General features: G+C 55.1%; 1 protein-coding gene and 6 non-coding genes across 7 annotated transcripts in view; 6 read left to right on the top strand and 1 right to left on the bottom strand.

Annotated features, from left to right (window-relative positions):
- LOC142821517 (uncharacterized) overlaps nucleotides 1–18,096 on the top strand; it is a 191,127-nt gene that overhangs the window by 108,851 nt on the left and 64,180 nt on the right. The gene's annotated exons all lie outside the window — the stretch shown is intronic.
- On the top strand, nucleotides 6,214–6,286 carry TRNAK-UUU (transfer RNA lysine (anticodon UUU)). The gene has a single exon. It is a non-coding gene; the product is annotated as a tRNA-Lys (tRNA).
- TRNAV-AAC (transfer RNA valine (anticodon AAC)) lies at nucleotides 6,733–6,805 on the top strand. Its single transcript has one exon. It is a non-coding gene; the product is annotated as a tRNA-Val (tRNA).
- Nucleotides 9,459–9,540, top strand: TRNAS-GCU (transfer RNA serine (anticodon GCU)). Its single transcript has one exon. It is a non-coding gene; the product is annotated as a tRNA-Ser (tRNA).
- Nucleotides 10,237–10,308, top strand: TRNAE-UUC (transfer RNA glutamic acid (anticodon UUC)). Its single transcript has one exon. It is a non-coding gene; the product is annotated as a tRNA-Glu (tRNA).
- Nucleotides 14,491–14,572, top strand: TRNAL-CAA (transfer RNA leucine (anticodon CAA)). The gene has a single exon. It is a non-coding gene; the product is annotated as a tRNA-Leu (tRNA).
- TRNAF-GAA (transfer RNA phenylalanine (anticodon GAA)) lies at nucleotides 17,049–17,121 on the bottom strand. Its single transcript has one exon. It is a non-coding gene; the product is annotated as a tRNA-Phe (tRNA).

Raw genomic sequence — 18,096 nt, 5'->3', positions numbered from 1 at the left:
GAGCCCAAACCTGCCCACTGAGTGGTGAGGAGCCCCAGGGGCACTGGATCAGAAGGACGAGGGGCCGTGTCCTGCCCCTTTAAGCAATGGGATGGTCGGACCCCCCCACTTCTCACTAAGGGCGCAGTTTGCAGGCAGGGGGCTTTGCAGACAGGGGCTGCACTTTGTGTCGGGGCAGCTGATCAGCGCAGCCCCTCCTTGGGCACCAGCCTCTGCCCTGTGCTGCCCCTCCCAGTGACCCCACCCCAGATCCCCTTCCCCAGAGGCCCTGTCCCCGGCCAGGCCAGAAGCCAGAGCTGGGCTCCCCCCATTGAGCCTGGCTGCCCTGAAGAGCCCTGGACCCTCCACTGCCCTGGGGTGACTAATGCCCAGGCCCTGCTCTCTGGGGTGAGGCGGCTCTTCCCCCGCGCTGCCCCCTCCCCTCTGTGCCCTGGGCGGGGGGTGGAGGCTGCAGCAGGGGAGGGAGTTTCCCTCTGGGGGTTAAAGCTGGAACCTGCCTCCTCTGCCCTCCCCCCCCCGAACCCTCCTGCTCTGGGCCTGGCCCTGGGGGTGGAGCAGCCCGAGTTGGGGGGCAGGAGGCTGCAGCCTCTGCACACAAATGAGAAGCTGATGAAGCGGGTCCCATTGCCCAAGCTCAGGTGCTGCAGTGACAGCTCAGCTCAGTCTCAGGGCCCAGGGCAGAGGCAGCTCCCTGGGGCCCAGGCCTGTCCCAGCCACAACAGGGCTGCTGGGGAGGGTGAGAAATGGCCCCAGCCGCCCCCAGGGCTGAGCTCTGCCCCTCACGCCCTGATTCTCTCTCCCCAGCGACTGTGACTCTGGATCCAGACACGGCTCATCCCAGCCTCGTCCTGTCTGAGGATGGGAAATATGTTATCTGGGACCGTACCCAGGAGCGACTGCCTGACAACCCGGAGAGATTTGACACTCGGCCCTATGTGCTGGGCCGTGAGGGGTTCACCTCGGGGAGACATTGCTGGGAGGTGGAGGTGGGGGATGGGCGACACTGGGCTGTGGGGGTGGCCAGAGAGTCTGTGAGCAGGAAGGGATGGATCAGACGTATCCCTAAAGAGGGGATCTGGGCTGTGGAGAGGTGGGAGAGTCAGTTCCGGGCTCTCACCTCCCCTTTGACTCCCCTGCACCTGATCCCCCCCAGCAGGATCCGTGTTTGTCTGGACTGTGACCGGGGGCAGGTGAGATTTATTGATGCTGGTTCTGAGGCCCTGATCTTCACTTTCCCGACGGGCTCCCTCCCTGGGGAGAGAATCCGACCCTGGCTGGGGGTGTGGTCAGCATCCCCACTCAGCCTGTGTCCCTGAAATCAGCTTCTCTAGCCTCACACACCCCCTCTGTGACCCTGGAGGACTTCCCCCTACCTACCTCCTGGCTCCTCATTTCTAGGATCCCTGAAAGCTCCTGCCCCTCCCTCCCTCCCTCCAGCCCCAGAGATTGGAAGGGTACGGAGAAAACCCCTTGAGAATGCAGATGAGGCAGAGGTGGGGGCTGGGCAGGGGCAGAACTAACAGCTGGGCTGGGGACAGGCAGAGGTGAGGGCTGGGCAGGGGGCAGATCTAAGAGTCGGGCAGGGGACAGGCTGGTAGGAGGGGTGGGGGAGGACACAGAATTAATCACTAAGGGGTTGGGGAGAAGCTGGAAGCTCCACAGACACAGGGAGTGGTTTGTACCCATCTGCCAGCCAGAGCTCCTGCTGCAGGGCACAGTCACCTTCCCCTGTGACTCTTGGGGAGCCGGTGACACTGACGGTCACACACAGAGTGCGGAGGAGGGTGAGGGATGTAGACAGACCAAACCCCTTCACACAGCCAACTCCAGCCATTGGAAACAGAAGATCCCGAGTTTTATTTAAGTCAGTCCAGGAGCTACCGCAACCCAAGTACCCCTGCCCTGCCCCGCCCCTTCTCCGAGGCCCTGCTCTTGCCCCACCTCTTTGCTGAGGTCTCACCCTCCTCACTCTGTACAGGAGGAGAGGGACAGCATGACATCAGCGCCCCCTGCCTCTGTCTCCCCCACCCTGCACAACAAGCAGGAGGATCCCGGGGGCAGTGCTGAGGCGCTGGGCAGGAGCAGCAGGGCACTGGGGGGAGGGGAGTTGACGTGCCAGCACTTGACAGGCTCCCAGCCAGACCAGTCAGGATCCCCTGTCAGAGCCTCCAAGCTCTACTGGTTGGTGACCATCCCCTTCAAAATCACTGGGCCAGTCGCATGAAGGGTTTTTATTATTATTTTATTTTTTAATCCTGAGGCCTGGGGGAGGCAGGAAAAGGGTTTGTTTAGCCAGAGGGGATTAGAAGGAAAATTCAAATGAAAATAAAACAAGACTAAAGGGAGAGTCCTGGAGACATGGTGAAAATCTCCTTCCAGGCTGGGTTTTGAACCCTCCTTCTCAGGCCCTTTCGCTGTCCAGCGTCGGTGACTTACTGTAAATAAACTAGACAAGCAATTCTTGTTTGTGCCACTTCACTGTCTCAGCTGCAGCTCCTGGAGGCAGAGGCCAGGGATTTGCTGCCTGAGGGGGGTGCATCCCCGGAGTGCCCACAGAGAATATCCCACCCCTAGGAGGAGAGTTTGGGGTTTGCTGCGCTGTGTTCCTGCCCAGCCTGGGCTCCTCTGTCCTGCCCACACCTTGTCAACCAGCAGCTCCTCCACGGGGCTGTGTGGGGAGGTGGCTGGTGCACAAGGTGCAATCCAGGAAGGGTCCCAGGTGTTGTAATGCTGAGCATCATGGGGCCTAATTTTTTGGCCACTAGATAATTCCCGGAAGAGAGTGTGACCTGCACAGCTGAGTTAGGGGCTTAAACTCCGTAAGCAACGCGTGGGCGTCACACACACAAAAGCCAGCTCAGCAGGCAGGTCCCCGGGAGCCGTCTAAGCCAGCCAGGGGAGATGCTGACAGGAGGGGAGGGGTGCGCTAAGCCCCGCCCCTCTCACAGGGAGATGCCTGCGTCTGGGCTGCAGGGGGCGCCAGTCCCTGCTTAGCAATCCACCGGCGGGAACCCAGCGGCAGGGTCGGGTGGCTCAGGCACCTGAGGTGTTTCTTGCCAGAATAAGGCAGGCACCTGCCTCGCCCCATATGCAGTCGGGGAGGGGGAGGGGGGGTTTGGTGATTTCACCCCCTGGTTAGAGCCACACACCAGGGCCCGTCCCCAGGCTGGGGGCGGCTCTGTACTGAGACCTCACCCCCCAGCTATCCAGTGTGAGCCCCTCAAGCACTAACAGCCTGGACGTGGGGGGGGGGGAGAAGCTTCCCCGGGGGAGGCTGGTTCCCTGGCCCGTCTCTGCCACCCACGTCCCACCCCTGCTCCACCGCAGGCCCTGCCCCAGAGCCACTCCAGGCCCTGCTCTTCCCTGGTTAGTCCCACCGCTGCACCCCTCCTGCCCTGCCCCCGTGAATGCAGAGGTTGGGAAGGGACACAGCGGGGGGTGGGGGGTGGGGTCAAGGAGAGCTGAGGAGAGATGCGGGCGAGAGGGGGGGGAGTCTCTCAGGGTTGGGGATGTACAGACAGGAGGGACATGACAAGTGAAGGGTGGGGGGTCCTGCGGGCAGGGTGCTGGAGGAGAGGAGGGACACAGTGAGCAGTTGGGGGAGGTGTCTCGCAGGTAGGGGCTGGATGACAGGAAGGACACGGTGAGCAGGGCCATCCCTAAGGGAGACCGGGGACCTGGGGCAACCCCACTGGCACAAGTCCCACCCTGCCTCTGCTCTACCTGCACCACCCCTGCTCTGCCCCATCACACCCCTTCTTCCCCTGCTCCATCTCTTTCCCTGTGCAACGCAAGCCGAAGAATTATCAGGGGCCTGGTGTGGGGTGGCAGCTGGGATTGTCCCCCCCTCCCCACACTCACCTCCGCGGTGAACCTGGAGCAGCCTGGGAGCCTGTTCCTCTCTGCCCCACCCCGCCTCCCCTGGCCTGCTGGGCTGAGCAGGGACCCTGCAAGTGCTGGGTGGGGGGTCTATGGCCCTCAACAAGGAGTCACAGACAGGCCCCGCGGGGACTTTGGTCTGGCCTGTCGCCGGGGCAAGCCGGCCTCTGTGACTGATGTTTCCTCAAACGACAGATCACCCCAACATTCAGGTTGTGCCCAGTCCCAAGGCCCAGCCACTTACCCCAGGTCACTTGTGTGGTGCTGTGTGAATTAGGGGAGACATGCGAGGAAATTGTTAACACCGATGTTATTCGCTTGCCAGGACTCAAAGCAGAAATGCCAGGGGAGGTATCTGCAAACATGCTGCTTTGCAAGTCTCCTGTCGGTCCGTTTGTCTCCCCTTTGCCCTGGGAGCTCTGGGTCTGTCTGAATTTCATACTTGTGCTGTGCAGCTGGGCCCACTCCCAGGCGGATCGGCATGAGCACGGCCTCCCCCACCTGGTGCTCCAGCCAGGGACATGGGGTGTGCCATAACCCCAGTGACAGACCAGGGCCGACGCCTGCTGAGCCAGCGAGCCAGGCAGGGGCCTGTGTGGTGAAGCTTCTGTTTGGGGACAGGAAGTACCAGCCTCATGGCAAAAGCACATAAAGGCACCTGCAGCCTCCCACTTCTGCTTCCTACCTCTGCAGTAACTTTGCTACAAGCCAACCTCTGGGGTGAGGCCCACGGGGTGGGGGAGGGTTTGTTTTTTTGGGGGGGCCAGAATGGGAGCAAGGGCCACCCATCCCCAGCAGTGGCACAGGAACCTTTCCCGTGCATGGTGAGCAGCAACATCCAGAGCCCTTCCCCCCAGCCGGACACTGCCTGGCAGGTGCCCTGCTCCGGGGCACGCTGGCCTAGTGTCCCCTTTGGACCCTCCTCCCTGCTGACAGCCACAGCAACAAGGGCTGGTCAGTGCCCAGGGGTTCCTCTTCTGCTACGGCCACAGGACAGGCCTCTCTACCTCACACAGCAGGTCCAGTCCCAGACTGGGTTCCAGCCAGAGAAGGGCGCCCCAGCCACGGCAGGTCCAGTTCTGAGCTGAGTTGAGGCAGGGGAAGACACAACAGGTCTGGGAAGAGCATTCCTGCCTGGGCTCCAGCCTGGCAGGGCTGAGCGTGGGCTTCTGTGCTAGGAAGAGGTGACCAGGCCATGGCAGGTCTCAGCTATAGCAGGATCGGGTGGATGTGGAAAGCCCAGGCTGCAGCTCAGTGCAGGCTAGGAGCCAGCAAGCCCTTCCTCTCTTCTCCTTCTCTGCTAGGGGAAGGGAAAAGAAGTCTCCCCTTTGAGCTGAACCAGCCCCCTAACGGGCACTTGCTACAGTCCTCTGCTCTGCCAGCTGAGCTATTGCAGGGCCTGGATAGGGCTGTAAAAGGGCCGTCACTGAGGCAGACATCTCGGCTACGTCTAGCCTGGCATGATTTTCTGCAAATGCTTTTAACGGAAAAGGGTTACAGGAGGGGCAGGCACTGAACTTCTGGGAGAAGCAAGAGAGAGGGCTGCAAACAGACGACAAGGATGGGATTTGAACCCAAGCGTGCAGAGCACAATGGATTCTCCAACTGCAGCTCAGTTCTCATCCCTTATTTTCACTGTCGGAGGCTCAGTAGACCACCTGGCTCCTAAACTCAGCTGGTGCTAGAGGCAGCCAGACAGTGTGAGCAGGTTAGAAGGGGGGGATTTGTGTATTTGGGGAAGGGCCCGGAGCCTTCACTCCCAGTCACGCACCTTGGCACAAAGACCAATGGCCCCTGCACAAAGTGCATTGTTGGGAATAAGAGTTGGGGCAGCAGGAAAGGGGCCGACCCCTCAGTACCAGGGCACAGGCAGGAGAAGATGGGAGTGAATCCTGCTACCTCTGCCATGGCTTGGCCCAGGAGAGCTGGGGTCTAACAGCTTTTCACCCCGGCTTTGTGGGAGGCCAAGTAGGAAGGGGCCTCTGGAGGCTCATAGCCCCCTGGCCTGCTGTGTCTGTGGAAAGGGGGGAAGAGGACACACACTTGTCACTGGGGAACAGGGTGCATGGATCCCACTCGTTCCCGCAGAAAATGAAACAGGCTGAGCATTTTGCAGAAAACAGGCCCGAGCCCTTCTCCTGTCCCTGGAGAGATGGAAATGGGGCCGTTCCTTGTGGGGAAAGAAGTGGGTGTGTCGGGAGTGGGGTACGAGTTCAAACCTCTCCACAGACCAGAACCCCACATTAGGGGCAAGAAAGAGCCTTGAGTTAGGCAGTGGAGAACACTTGGCTCCTGTTATGCTGTGATGGGATATTAGGAAACTTTTTGCATACAGCCTGGCTAGCTAAGTTGGTAAAGCATGAGACTTTTAATCTCAGGGTCATGGGTTCAAGCCCCATGCTGGGCAGTGCCCTTCCTTAACTCACTTTCTCACCCTACAAGCAATTTGCTCTCAGCTTTCACTAGGGTTTTAGAAAGCAAAAGTCTAGTCCTGGGGTCCAGCTATGGTAGAAGCAGAGAGAGAACCAACTGCAATTTCCATCTTCTAAGAAGGGCAGAGAATTTTTTTCTCCTCAGTTCTAGCCACATCAGCCCAGGGAGGAGAAAAAATAACCCTCTGCCCACTGATTGTCCCGTCAGCTTCTGTAGTTTCACCTCCTGCCACAGCAGCTCCAGCTTTGAGCTACAAATCTCAAGGGGCTGGTGAGGAAATGAGGAGCTGGCAGCTCCGGTTAGTGGCTTCCCTGAGAACAAGAGGTGGAGTGTTCACAAGGTGCATCCCCTCCCCTGCAGAGCAGGGTGATAGAAAGAGCCAGGAACAGAACTGTCCTCCAAGTCCCAGCCTTTGTGTGTGTTTCTGTGGTGTAGTGGTTATCATATTTGCCTAACACGCAGAAGGTCCCTGGTTCAAAGCCAGGCAGAAACACATGGTCTTCTCTTATTGCTGCGCCCCGGATACATGCAGCTCCTGCTACTCAGACTGTGCCTGGGATAAGCCCAACTCCCATGCAATGGGGGGGGTGACATCAGCTGAGAATGCCCCTTGTTGCCAGCCTGGGAAAGCCAGATGGGTCAGGCCAGGCACCTGATGGACACTTGTGTCTCAGCCTCCCCTGCATTTGGAAGCTGGCGTATGGGGCCGGCTCCTCCTGCTGCTTCCCTTGTGTGACTTTCCTAAGGAGGCAGTGAGGTAGGAATGGGGCAGAGGAGGGAGGCCAAGCTGAGGGGGGCAGGACAAAAGCTCAACATCTCAGTGGGACTCAGTAGGGTGAGCAGAGCCTCCCCCCCTTGTTCTGCCAAAGCCTGTGGGGGTGGGGATGGCTGTGGGGAGGCAGAGTCCTCAAAATCCACCTTCTTTGGCTCCCTTTCCTGCAGGCTCCCTAGAGAGGGATTTGTGCCCCCTGCTGCGAGTCTGAAAACACCTGCCCCCTGGCAGCTCTGTCTCTTGTCTGGCAGTCTGGGAGGGGCTGGGGCCCTGGCAATGCAGAGTCAGGCCTACGCGTGGCTGTAGACAGCAGCAAAGACATCCAAGAGGAGAAGGCTGAAAATTCAGCATCAAACCTGTTGTGGTCCTATAAGGTGACCTTGACCCTGCAGGGCTATTTCAGGGTACTAAGGCATCTGTAATATCTATCCTGCATCTTAACAGTGCCCTATTATTTTGAAATACAACGGGCTCGCTAGTCCAACATCCCTGTAAACCTCATTCCATGAGAAGGAAGGGACATTTCAGAATAGCAGGTTATTTCAAAATGTGGTGCTGTGTAAACACCAAAGCGTTTTTCAAAATAAGATAAAAATGACAACTTCTGTAGCTCAAAATGTTTACCATATGTCAACCCTCTGCTACGCTGAACCCTAAACTTGAAATAAGATGCTACATCAGGGCTCTGTTTGCACAAGAGACAATGCTTTAGTCCAGGGATCACATCTGTTCTTCCACTAAATTTTTCAGAAGAGCAGACATGCTTTTTTGGCATCTCTGTGAACTTCATTTTATGAATAAGGGATGTTCCAAAAAAGGGTTTTTTTCCCCACATTTGTCCCAGTGTAGACAGACCAAATGTCAGAAAAGCCTCTTCCAAAAAAAGAAGCAGAAAAAGCTATGCAAACTGGGGTTCACAATTTACCAAGCTTTTTCAAAAGAACAGTGTAGTGTAGACATAGCTTGAGTGTTGCACAGCACTAGTAGTAGAGATGGAGGGACAAAAGGGTCCATGGGCATGTGCAGCCTTTCAGAACAGCCTCCACCCTTGCTGGGGTCTGCTGGACTAAAGCTCATCCTAGTGCCAGCCTAAGGATTGCCTGTTCTGTAAAAGCTGCTCTGGAAACGAGGAAGCAGCTAAAGTGATTGTGGTGAAATTTGAACCCACAACCTTTGAATAACTGACCTGGATCATAACACCTTAACAGTCCAACACACTTTCCATTGTGCCACAGAAATTGTTGGTTTTGCTGTCTCTTGATAGCTGCTTTGCAGCATGGCAATTGCTGGGGGAAAAGAAAGGGGAGCCAGATCTGTCTTTTTTAGGAGAGCAAGTAGGAAGAGGGAGGGGCCACTGAGCCCCCTGACAGTGAAAACAATTGGGCTATGTCTACACTGGCAGGTTCTTGCGCCAGAAATATGCAAATAAGGCTAAGTGTAGTGGCACTGCGCAAGGGGCTGTGTAGATGCTTCTTCTGGCGCAAGAGCCTCTTCCACAACAATGGTGGCTCATTAGATATGCAAATGAGGCTCACCCTCTCCCTTGGCCACTTGCCACTGCTCCTACCGGCCGCCCGCCAGCCACTTCCTCCAGCCACCCCATCCATGCTGCTGTGGGTGCCAGTGTCTCACCACACTGTGAAATCAGACCAGAGACGGACGCTGTCAGTAAACACTCATATCGGAAACGCTCCTCTGGATGCTGGGCCCACCAGAGCCCTGTGCCGCTGCCATCTGCCTGCTCCATGGACATCTTCCCATTGCAGAGCGCGCCGAGCCAGACTGTGACTAGACAGCCCCTCTCTGGGCTCCCAGGGGCTACATCTACACTGCAGGCTTCTTGCTCAAGAATGGCCGTTCTTCTGCAAAAACTTGAGGAGCATCTACACTGCACACGCGTTCTCGTGCAAGTAAATTTATGGCAAAACGTAGGAAAAGAGGGCTTCTTGGGCAAGAGTTATTCCTCTGCCCATGAGGAATAAACCCTCTTGTGCAAGAGCTCTTGCACAAGAAGGTAATATGAACGGGCAACATGGCTGAAATGGCCATCAGAGCTTTCTTGCACAAGAGAGTGCGCACACTGCCACGGACATTCTTGTGCAAAATCACATGGCAGTGTGGACGTGCTATTACACAAGACATTTTGCGCAAGAACTCCTGCACAAAACAGTTCTTGTGTAAGAAGCCTGCGGAGTAGATGTAGCCAAGGGGTGTTTGGGTTTGTTACCAGCACTGAGCTTTGTACAACAGCCCAGGGAACATTGTGAAAAGCCAAAACCTTCCAGCCCTGGGTGTCCCTGGCCAGCCTGCGAGTGGCACAATGGTTCCTCGCAGTGATGGCTTTGGGTAGTTTGTAACAAATTCCCAACACTCAGATGAGGTGGCTGAGTGGTTAAGGCAATGGACTGCTAATCCATTGAGCTCTGCACACATAGGTTTGAATCCCATCCTCATCAGATGTTCACAGCCTTTCCTCTTGCTTCTCCTAGGTCTCTCTTCAGTTCAGTGCCAGCTCCTCCTGTACCCCTGCCTGCCCCAGCCCCTCCCACTGCAGCCTGGGGAAAGGGGAAATCTCCACAGAGACACTCCCAGCTGGGACCCTCAATCCCTTCTGCCCTCAGGGGGAAACCTCACAAAGGAGATTCCAGGCAGCCAGGCCATGGGGGTCTCTGAGATGCCCCAGCCCTGCAGCCTGTCCCACCTGGCTGTTGCCATGGACCCTCTGTGAGGTCACTGCCTCCCAGCCAATGAGCTGAGGTGCTGAAAAAGTTCCTTGTGATGTCACTGCTGCCGTGCAGGCTCATGTCCTGCCCTGGCCAGCCCCTTGGCATGTGTGAGCTGCTCCCCCTCCCCCCGTCACTCAGGGCTGGTTCTGGGGCTCACACAGGGAACATCAGAGGCTGCTCAGGGGGCCACATTGCTAGGCCAGGGGCCCTCCTGTGGGGCTGTGAGTGTTGCTGTCCCTGCTGTACAGACACGGCCATAGAGCCAGGGAGAGATTCACTGAACAGGCCAAGATGACTTAGTGAGTTAGAGCCAAGATCTACTCCCAGTTCCCTGCCCCACCCACTGACCCATGTGCTGAGTCCTTCACTGCCAGAAGGTGGCCTGTGAAGGGCTAGTGTAGGTAAGGAAAGAAGCATCTTCATGTCTTCTTGGGGGTCTAGTGGTTAGGATTCAACACTTTCGCTGTTGAGGCCTGGGTTCAATTCCCAGTCAGGGAAACCTGCCTCACTCTTCATATGACAGCTGCCCACTCCTTCATCTTACCTCATTGTTACAGCAGCTGTGACCCAAGAGGTTCACTTGGGGCCCCTTTCCCACCTCTCCCTCACTGCCAAGACAGCACCTGCCATTTTCACAAGCCCTTCAGAAGGGGCAGAGCTGGGTGACTCAAACTGCCCCTCCCCTCTCCCATGTGGGCAGCCCTGCAGGAAGCTCTGTGGCACACACAGCACTAGCCCAGCGCACAGTCAGGTCTGCACAAGATCTGTTTGTTCCCTTTGGTTGTTGAAGGAGACAACCCAGAATTGGCTCCAGCCCCCACTCAGTAATGTGGGGCTATCCCTGCCGTTGCGCATCCACACTGCCATGGGCGCTCTTGCGCAAAAGCACAGCTGGCACATGGCAGCGTGGATGTTTTCTTGCTTGCACAAGAAACCTCAAGTGTAGACATAGCCCTCGAGTTATTCTTGTGTTTGATCGTCATGTCAGCTTTCTCAGGCACAACCTGGCACTGACAAATTATCTTAATCTGATTAGCTCTGTCCCCCTCCCCCTCTTCCAGAGAGGCCTGCTTGTAGCAGCCAGAGTAGCTCAGGTGGGAGAGCATTAGACTGAAAACCAGACGACTGGCTGAGAAACACCAACTCACCAAGGGGATTGAGCCCAACAACTTAATGCTATTAGCCCCAACTGCTAAGTTTCTGAATGAACCAGCCCACAGCAAAGGGAGTGGCTAGTGGCCCTTTCAGAGGAGAGCCGGAGGCAGCTGCAGGGACTGTTTTAGGGTTGTTTTTGAGGAGAGCACCATGGCTGGCTCCTTCCCATTCCAAAGTGCAGCCGTTCCCCGTTCCCCTCCAGCTCTTGCCATGACTCAAGGCCTGCGCAGCCCAAGACATTTGATTGGCAGCTGGAACCCAAAACCTTTTTGTCAACTGTAGCACCAGGCCCCAAAGGGACAGACCCAAGGCGGCCGCCTGGTCCTAAGGCCGGGCCTGCAGCCAGGGGGAGGGAGAAGAATCTCTCCTTTCAGCTGGAGTTGAATCAGCAACCTAAGGGCACTTGCCCACCACCCGCTACAGGCCTCTGCTCTGCCAGCTGAGCTATGGAAGGTGCCTGGTGCAGGCTGCTTTGCCCAGGTTGGCCCTCCCATGAGTGCCAGGGCAAGAGCCCCCCGAAGGGGAGGGGCAGGAGAACCCAGCAGCACAGGGGTGTCACTGGTGCTTCACACGCAGAAGGACCCTTGAGTGAAACCATGCAGAAACCTGGCAGGCGCTGCCCCTTCTCCCACCGGCCTGGGCCTGGCCTCCCTCCCCCGCCCGGCACCACAGAAAGCCCCTTGGCGTGAGCCTGGGCAAGCCAGAGGCCTCAGGCCTGTCCCCTCTGAGGGGCTTGTGCCTCGGCCTCCTCTGCCCTTGGTGCCGGCTCTCCCGGCTGCCCCTGAGCACTGCCGGCCAAAGGAGGCAGCAAGGCAGGTGAGTGGGGAGGAGCAAATCCCGCTGAGGCCGACAGCTCGGGCTCAAGCCTCCAGCCCCAGAAGCCTGGCTGGGGAAGGGGAGACACAGGGCAGGGCTTGTACAGAAGGAGAGGGGGGAGATACAGCAGCAGATCCCTCACACCATCAGGTGGGGAGGGGGGTGGGAAGGGCAGAGGTGACTGGTGGTGGCACTTGGGGGCACCAACTCCTCTGCCTCAATAGAATTTCTGAAGTTTATAACCAGGGTGTCCCAAATGCCCCCTGCCTCTGTGGGTGCCTCTCCCTGCGCCCCTCCCTCTGCAGGCTCCAGTCCCCCGGGGGAGGAGCTGCCCCCTCCAGTAGCCTGAGGGGAATTGTTTCTGTGATTTTTTAAGTGTAGATACCTGCAAACACTGATCTGTTAGGGACTGGCAACAGTTTATTTCCATATTTGCATATTAGTTATTTGCATAATGTATATGCAGATATGTAAATATAATGTTATTGCTCTGGCACAAGTTTGTGAATGGGTTTGGCTGTCCATGGTAGATAAATACAAAGGCTGGAAACACTGGCCTGATCCCTGGGGGCTGGCCGAATGCAAGGCAGGGAAAACACTGGGTGAAGGGGGGGGGGGTATTTTCCCCACCAGGCCTCTGTCCCTCGGAATCCCTGGGGACGCTGGGTTTTGTCTCGTTTGGTTTCCCTTTTCCCTGCTTCTCTCCTGGCTGTGGGGAGGGGGCGGCTCTCTCACCCTCACGGCAGGAAGCCCTGGCACAGAGATGGGATGGGCAGATGCCCTGAGAGCGAGTCCCTGGGCTGTTTGGAGAGAGATCTTTCATCCTTCCTCCCACCTTGGCACCACCAGGATGGCCGAGTGTTTAATGTGTTGGAGTTAAGTTCTAATAGATATTTGTCTGTGTGGATTCAGACCTCACTTCTGGTAGTTTCCCTGCTTTGGAGAGACATTGATCTGGATGGTGCTTTGCCTTGGTATGAGGGCAGGGGACTGGAATTCACCTCTGAAGATCCTTGCCAGTTCTAGTGCTCTGTGACTAGACTCTTGGTTCTGATTAACCGAGCAGGTGCCAGTCACAGGGAGGAGACTCAGGACTTTGTTGTTCTCCTTAAGTCCTAGCAAATGAGCCAGAACCAATCGACTGCTGGGGGAATTGTTCTGCTTCTCGCCAGTGGTTGTCTCTGAGCAGTTCCTGAGTCTCTCTGTGTCCCGGTGCTTCTAACCCACTGGCTGAGCTGTCCCTATGTGAGGCTTTGAGACACTTTATTCTGGTCAGTCAGGGTGTGAAACTCCAGACTGAGGCAAAAACCAGGACTATGTAGCACTTTAAAGACTAACAAGATGGTTTATTAGGTGATGAGCTTTCGTGGGCCAGACCCACTTCCTCAGATCAAATAGTGGAAGAAAATTGTCACAACCATATATATCAAAGGATACAATTAAAAAACCGAACACATATGAAAAGGACAAATCACATTTCAGAACAGAAGAGGGATGGGGGCAGAGGTTAATGTCTGTGAGCTAATGATATTAGAGGTTATAATTGGGGAAGCTATCTTTGTAATGGGTAAGATAATTAATGTCTTTGTTTAAGCTTAGGTGTAGTGTTGAATTTAAGCCTAGGTGGTAACATAGATTCAGGAAAAATCCCTGGGCTGCAATCCTTAGTTGCACACAATAAGAATAATTCATCAGCTCAGACATGATTTCTAAACCCCCAAACAAGGAAAATGAAACCTGATGGACTAGGGAGACTACTCCCTACTTACACATTTCAGGAAGTCCAATCGTAGCCAACACAAGAGTGTGTGTCCTAAAGAATAAGGTGTCTGATTTTGGATCAAAAGTTTAAGGGTGTGAATCCCTTCGCAGTTGTATTTACTTCCATTTGTCTGTGCTTGTGGATCCTGCTATCTTTGGCTTGGAAAGATCCTATGTAGCACTGTGGTTTTTCTGTAACCCTATTGGAAGGCCTGTAGGTATTCAGTAGGTCTAAACTGAAGCCTTCTTCTGTAGCCAAATGGAAGAGCAGCAGCAATTAGTTGTAAAGCCTGGAGTCACATGCTCATATTCCAGCTAAATGTCATTTAAATAGTGCTACACAAGGCTGGAGGAGGGTCTCTTATCCTAGTGGCACCCACTGTCACCAGGCAGGAAACAGATCTCACAGTGAGTAGAGAAAACTTAACAGCATTTTGACTGGCAAAAGACTGCTTACCAATAGTTGTGGTTGTGCAATGGGCATTCTATGATTCTTGTCCTCACTTTCCTGTTGTTTGTCTGTGTGATCACTGTCTGGTTTGGATCTGTTTCTGTCTGCTGTATAATTGATTTTGCTAGGTGTAAATCAACTAAGGCGGTGGGGTATGATTGGTTAGGTCATTCTGTTACAGTATGTTACGTTTGGTTAGTGAAATTATATTAAAATAATTGGTTAAGGAAGAACTAAGCAGTATTGAGTTTCTCTATATAAACTGGGGTCCAAGAAGGAGACCAGCAAGAAGAAGGAAAAGGGGAGAAGAGAAGGGAAAGGAAGAGGAGCGAAGACCTTGAAGCAGAACTCACCTCCAAGGCAGCCTAAGACAAGAACAGCCAGAACTCCTCTGCACAGCTGTTGAAATGGTTTGCTGTGTGAATTCTATGGCAGGTGATGTTAGGACTGTGCACTGGAATTATTTACCAGTTTCCCTGGTCCCCCCACTACATGCAGCTGTGATGGCTGAGTGGTTAAGGTGTTGGACTCAAAATCCAATAGGGTTTCCCTGTGCAGGTTCAAATCCTGCTCACAGTAAGGCCTGCGTTTTGGCCATACCCCTTCCTAGGACAACAAGGGCATCTCTGAGTTACCAGCAGTGGGGCTGTTAGTGTCAGCATCTCACTACTTGCACCATTAGGCCCTGTCTTTGCTCAGGTGGGGATTTCTGCTGCAATCCATCTCGGGGGTTATGTCTACACTTGCAGGCTTTTTGCACAAAAACTTGCAGCGCGTTTATACTGCACGCATGTTCTTCCGCAAGTAAATTTACAGTACAGCATCGGAAAACAGGTCTTCTTCCGGAAGAGTTATTCCTCTCCCCACGAGGAATAAACCCTCTTGTGCAACAGCTCTTCCACAAGAGGGTAGTGTCAACAGGCAACATTAATTTCTTGCACAAGAAGCCCCTATCTGAAATGGCCATCAGTGCTTAATTGCGCAAGAGAGCGTCCACACTGCCATGGATGCTCTTGCAGAAAAGTACATCTCTTGCAAAAAAGCACATGGCAGTGTGGATGCTCTCTTGTGCAAGACCTTTTGCACAAGAACTATTCCGCAAAAGAGTTGTTGCACAAGAAGCTGCCAGTGGACGCTCTACCTGGACTTAGATCCCCAGGAGGCACTGGGGAGTAATTACTTTGTATGGCCCTGGGCAGGAGCTATTTTGAAATAACAGCAGTGGAGCATCCACACTACCACTATTTCAAAATAGCTATTTCGAAAGAGGCGATGTCCCTTGTGCAATGAGATTTACTGATTTGGAACTAAGCCGTGGCTGGCTTTTAGGGTGAGTGAGTAGGAAGAGAGAGGAGCCACTGGAGGCTCTTGGTCTTCTGAATGGCTCTGCTTGTGAAAAAAAAAAAGGGACCACACAGCATTAGAGAATGTGGGTATCAATCCTACTACTTCTCACATGCTAAGCAAGTGCTCTACCACTTGAGCTAATTCCCCTGCTATACTAGTGCAGCATCTCTTGATGACTCTGTCCTTCTCCACAGGGACATCTGTCTTCCAGGTCAGTCAGTCGAGGGAAAGGCGATGACTCCTATGAGGCTCCTCCTCACACTTGTGCTTGTGACCCTCATTCTCTCTCTGGCCTCAAGAGCAGACCTCAAGAAGGAGACTCCCTGCAGCAAAATCAGGGGGGCATTTCTGAGAGGGCCCCTGCCCTGCAGCCTGTCCCACCTGGCCATTGTCATGGACTCTCTGTGAGGTCATCACCTCCCAACCTCCTTTAGCCAATAAGCTGAGGGGCTGCAAAAGGCCCTTGTGATGTCCTGAAAATAATCGGCATAACGGCATTCTGCAGGAGGGTTTTCGTTATGCTAGAAGGGGCAATGTAGACAGCTCCTTCCGGCACAAGAGCTTCTTCCGCAAATATGGAGCTCATTAGCTATGCAAATGAGGTTTAGAGATATTCCATGTTTAGCCTCATTTGCATATTACTCGTGCAAGAAGCCACAAGTGTAGCCATAGCCTTCTTTTCAGCTCCCTGCAAAACACCTCACAACGGTGAGTGAGGGTGAGAGTGGATAAACCCAGCTGTGCTGCAGAGCAGCTGTTAGAAGGGGAAAGAGAGGGGCCCCCTTGGCCTCACGGAGCAACTCACACATATAAGAAAACTTCAGTTGTGTCAGGATGGCCTCTGAATGGAGATGTGGGTCTCCCCTGCCATTGTAGAAGCGCTTGCTTAGGATTTCTCTGCGGCTGCATCTACACAGCAGCGTTCCTTGGGAATAACGGCCATTATACTGCAATAACAATGGGAGCATCTACACAGCAATTCCATTATTCTCACTTCGGTAATGCTCCACCCAGACCAGTGGTCTGAGGAGCCAGGAGGTTTCCAGGCTGCAGACAGACAAGCCCACAGGCAAAGACAAAGCAAAGTCCCAGCCACTTCCTGCTCAGCCCAGCGGGGTCTCTGTGTGGCCCCCAGACCTTTTGTTTGCTGTTGCCAGGTTGCAGGGGCCCAGATTCTACAACACTCACGGGCCCCACAGGAGGAGGCTGGTTTGATGCTTCACCCCTCCAGAGATCCCAAACTCCGAGATCCCAGTTTGCTGAGACCCTCCCCCCGCCCCGCCTGAGACTCTGTTTGCTTGAGACCCCAGAGCCCTCCCTTGGGCTGCCGGGCATGTGGGGACTCAGGTCTAGTGGTGGATTTGCAGAGTCCCACAATAGCTGCTGCCAGCGTGCAGATGTGCACGTCTGTCTGGGGTTACTGGGCACTGGCCTGATTGGGTGAATCCCGGATTCTGTTCCTGCCAGGATGGACAAAGCAGCAGTGACAGAGGAGCTTCAACAACTCAGCTGGCAGAGCCAGGGCAGGTGTTCTGAGGGCATTGATGCTGCTTTAAGGAGAGCTCCTTTTTCCTTCCCTGGCAGAGGAGGGGCAGGACTTGCTGGCTCCTAGCTGGAGCAGCAGGGCAGACAAGGCCCTTCCAGGAGGCCCAGCTGGGCTCTTCACAGAGGAGCCAAAGAAGGGACAAGCCTCAAGAACAAAGACTTTTGCCAAAGCCTGGGATTGAACCAGGGATCTTTAGATCTTCAGTCTAACGCTCTCCCCACTGAGCTACTTTGGCAACTGAGAGAGCTACTTTTTCTGGGCCTGCCACTTCTCTCCCAGTATGTCTTCACTGCATGTTGTGCTTGCACAAACATCTCCCCCTGTGCGTGTGGCTGGCAGTGGTTGCTAGATGGGTCCATTCACATGTAGCTTTACTGAAACCCCCCTCGTTTCTCCCTTGAGCCTCCCCTGGCCCAAGGAGTGATGCCCAATAGAACAGGCCCTGTAAGAAATGTGTCACTTTCACCCCTGGGAGCAGCTCAGCCATGCAAAGGGGCTGCCTGGGGCAGGACATTAGCCCTGGAGGGCAGGGGTGGGTGTGGCAGTGACATCACAAGGGCCTTTTGCAGCCCCTCAGCTTATTGCCTAATGGAGGTTGAGAGCCTGTGTGGGGGCAGGGCAGGCTGCCTGAGAAATGTGCTGGGCTGCTGGCCGGGAGTGAGCCAGGTAAGTCTCCCAGCCAGAGCCTGCCTCTCGCATCCCAGCCCCTCCCTCCCTTCAACCCACTGGTACCCCATGTAAACACAAGCCTCTGCACCCATCCTGAAACCGCATCCCTCCCAGATCCTGCACCCCAATCATCTGCCCCAAGCTCCTGTCTGCACCAGCCTGCATCCCAGACCCCCACCTCCTCCATTAATAGCATGGAAAAGTGCAGCCCTGGGAGCGGTTCCCAGCAAAAGTCATTGCCCCCGACTACCCTAAGCTCTGCAGCAGACCAGCCTTCCCCAGCTGCTTAATGAGCCCTGCCCAGCCAGGGGCTCAGGACTCTGCTCATGGAGCTGCCATGTCTTCTCCAGAGCCCTTAGGCTGGCACCGGGGAGGCCTGAGTCCAGACAGTGCCCAGTGAATTCCAGCAGAGGCAGAGGGAAGGGCTGGTGCTGGGACTTGGGGTGGGGCCGGGGGCTGTACTGAAAGGCTGCAGGCGCCGTTAGACCCTTTTCTCCTTCCCTGTCTCACCCCAGCGCTGAGCAACACTCAGTGTCGGTCT

The sequence above is a fragment of the Pelodiscus sinensis genome, chromosome 31 (assembly GCF_049634645.1).
Source record: "Pelodiscus sinensis isolate JC-2024 chromosome 31, ASM4963464v1, whole genome shotgun sequence".
Taxonomy (NCBI): Eukaryota; Metazoa; Chordata; order Testudines; family Trionychidae; genus Pelodiscus; species Pelodiscus sinensis.
This window is presented reverse-complemented; position numbering and strand designations above follow the sequence as displayed.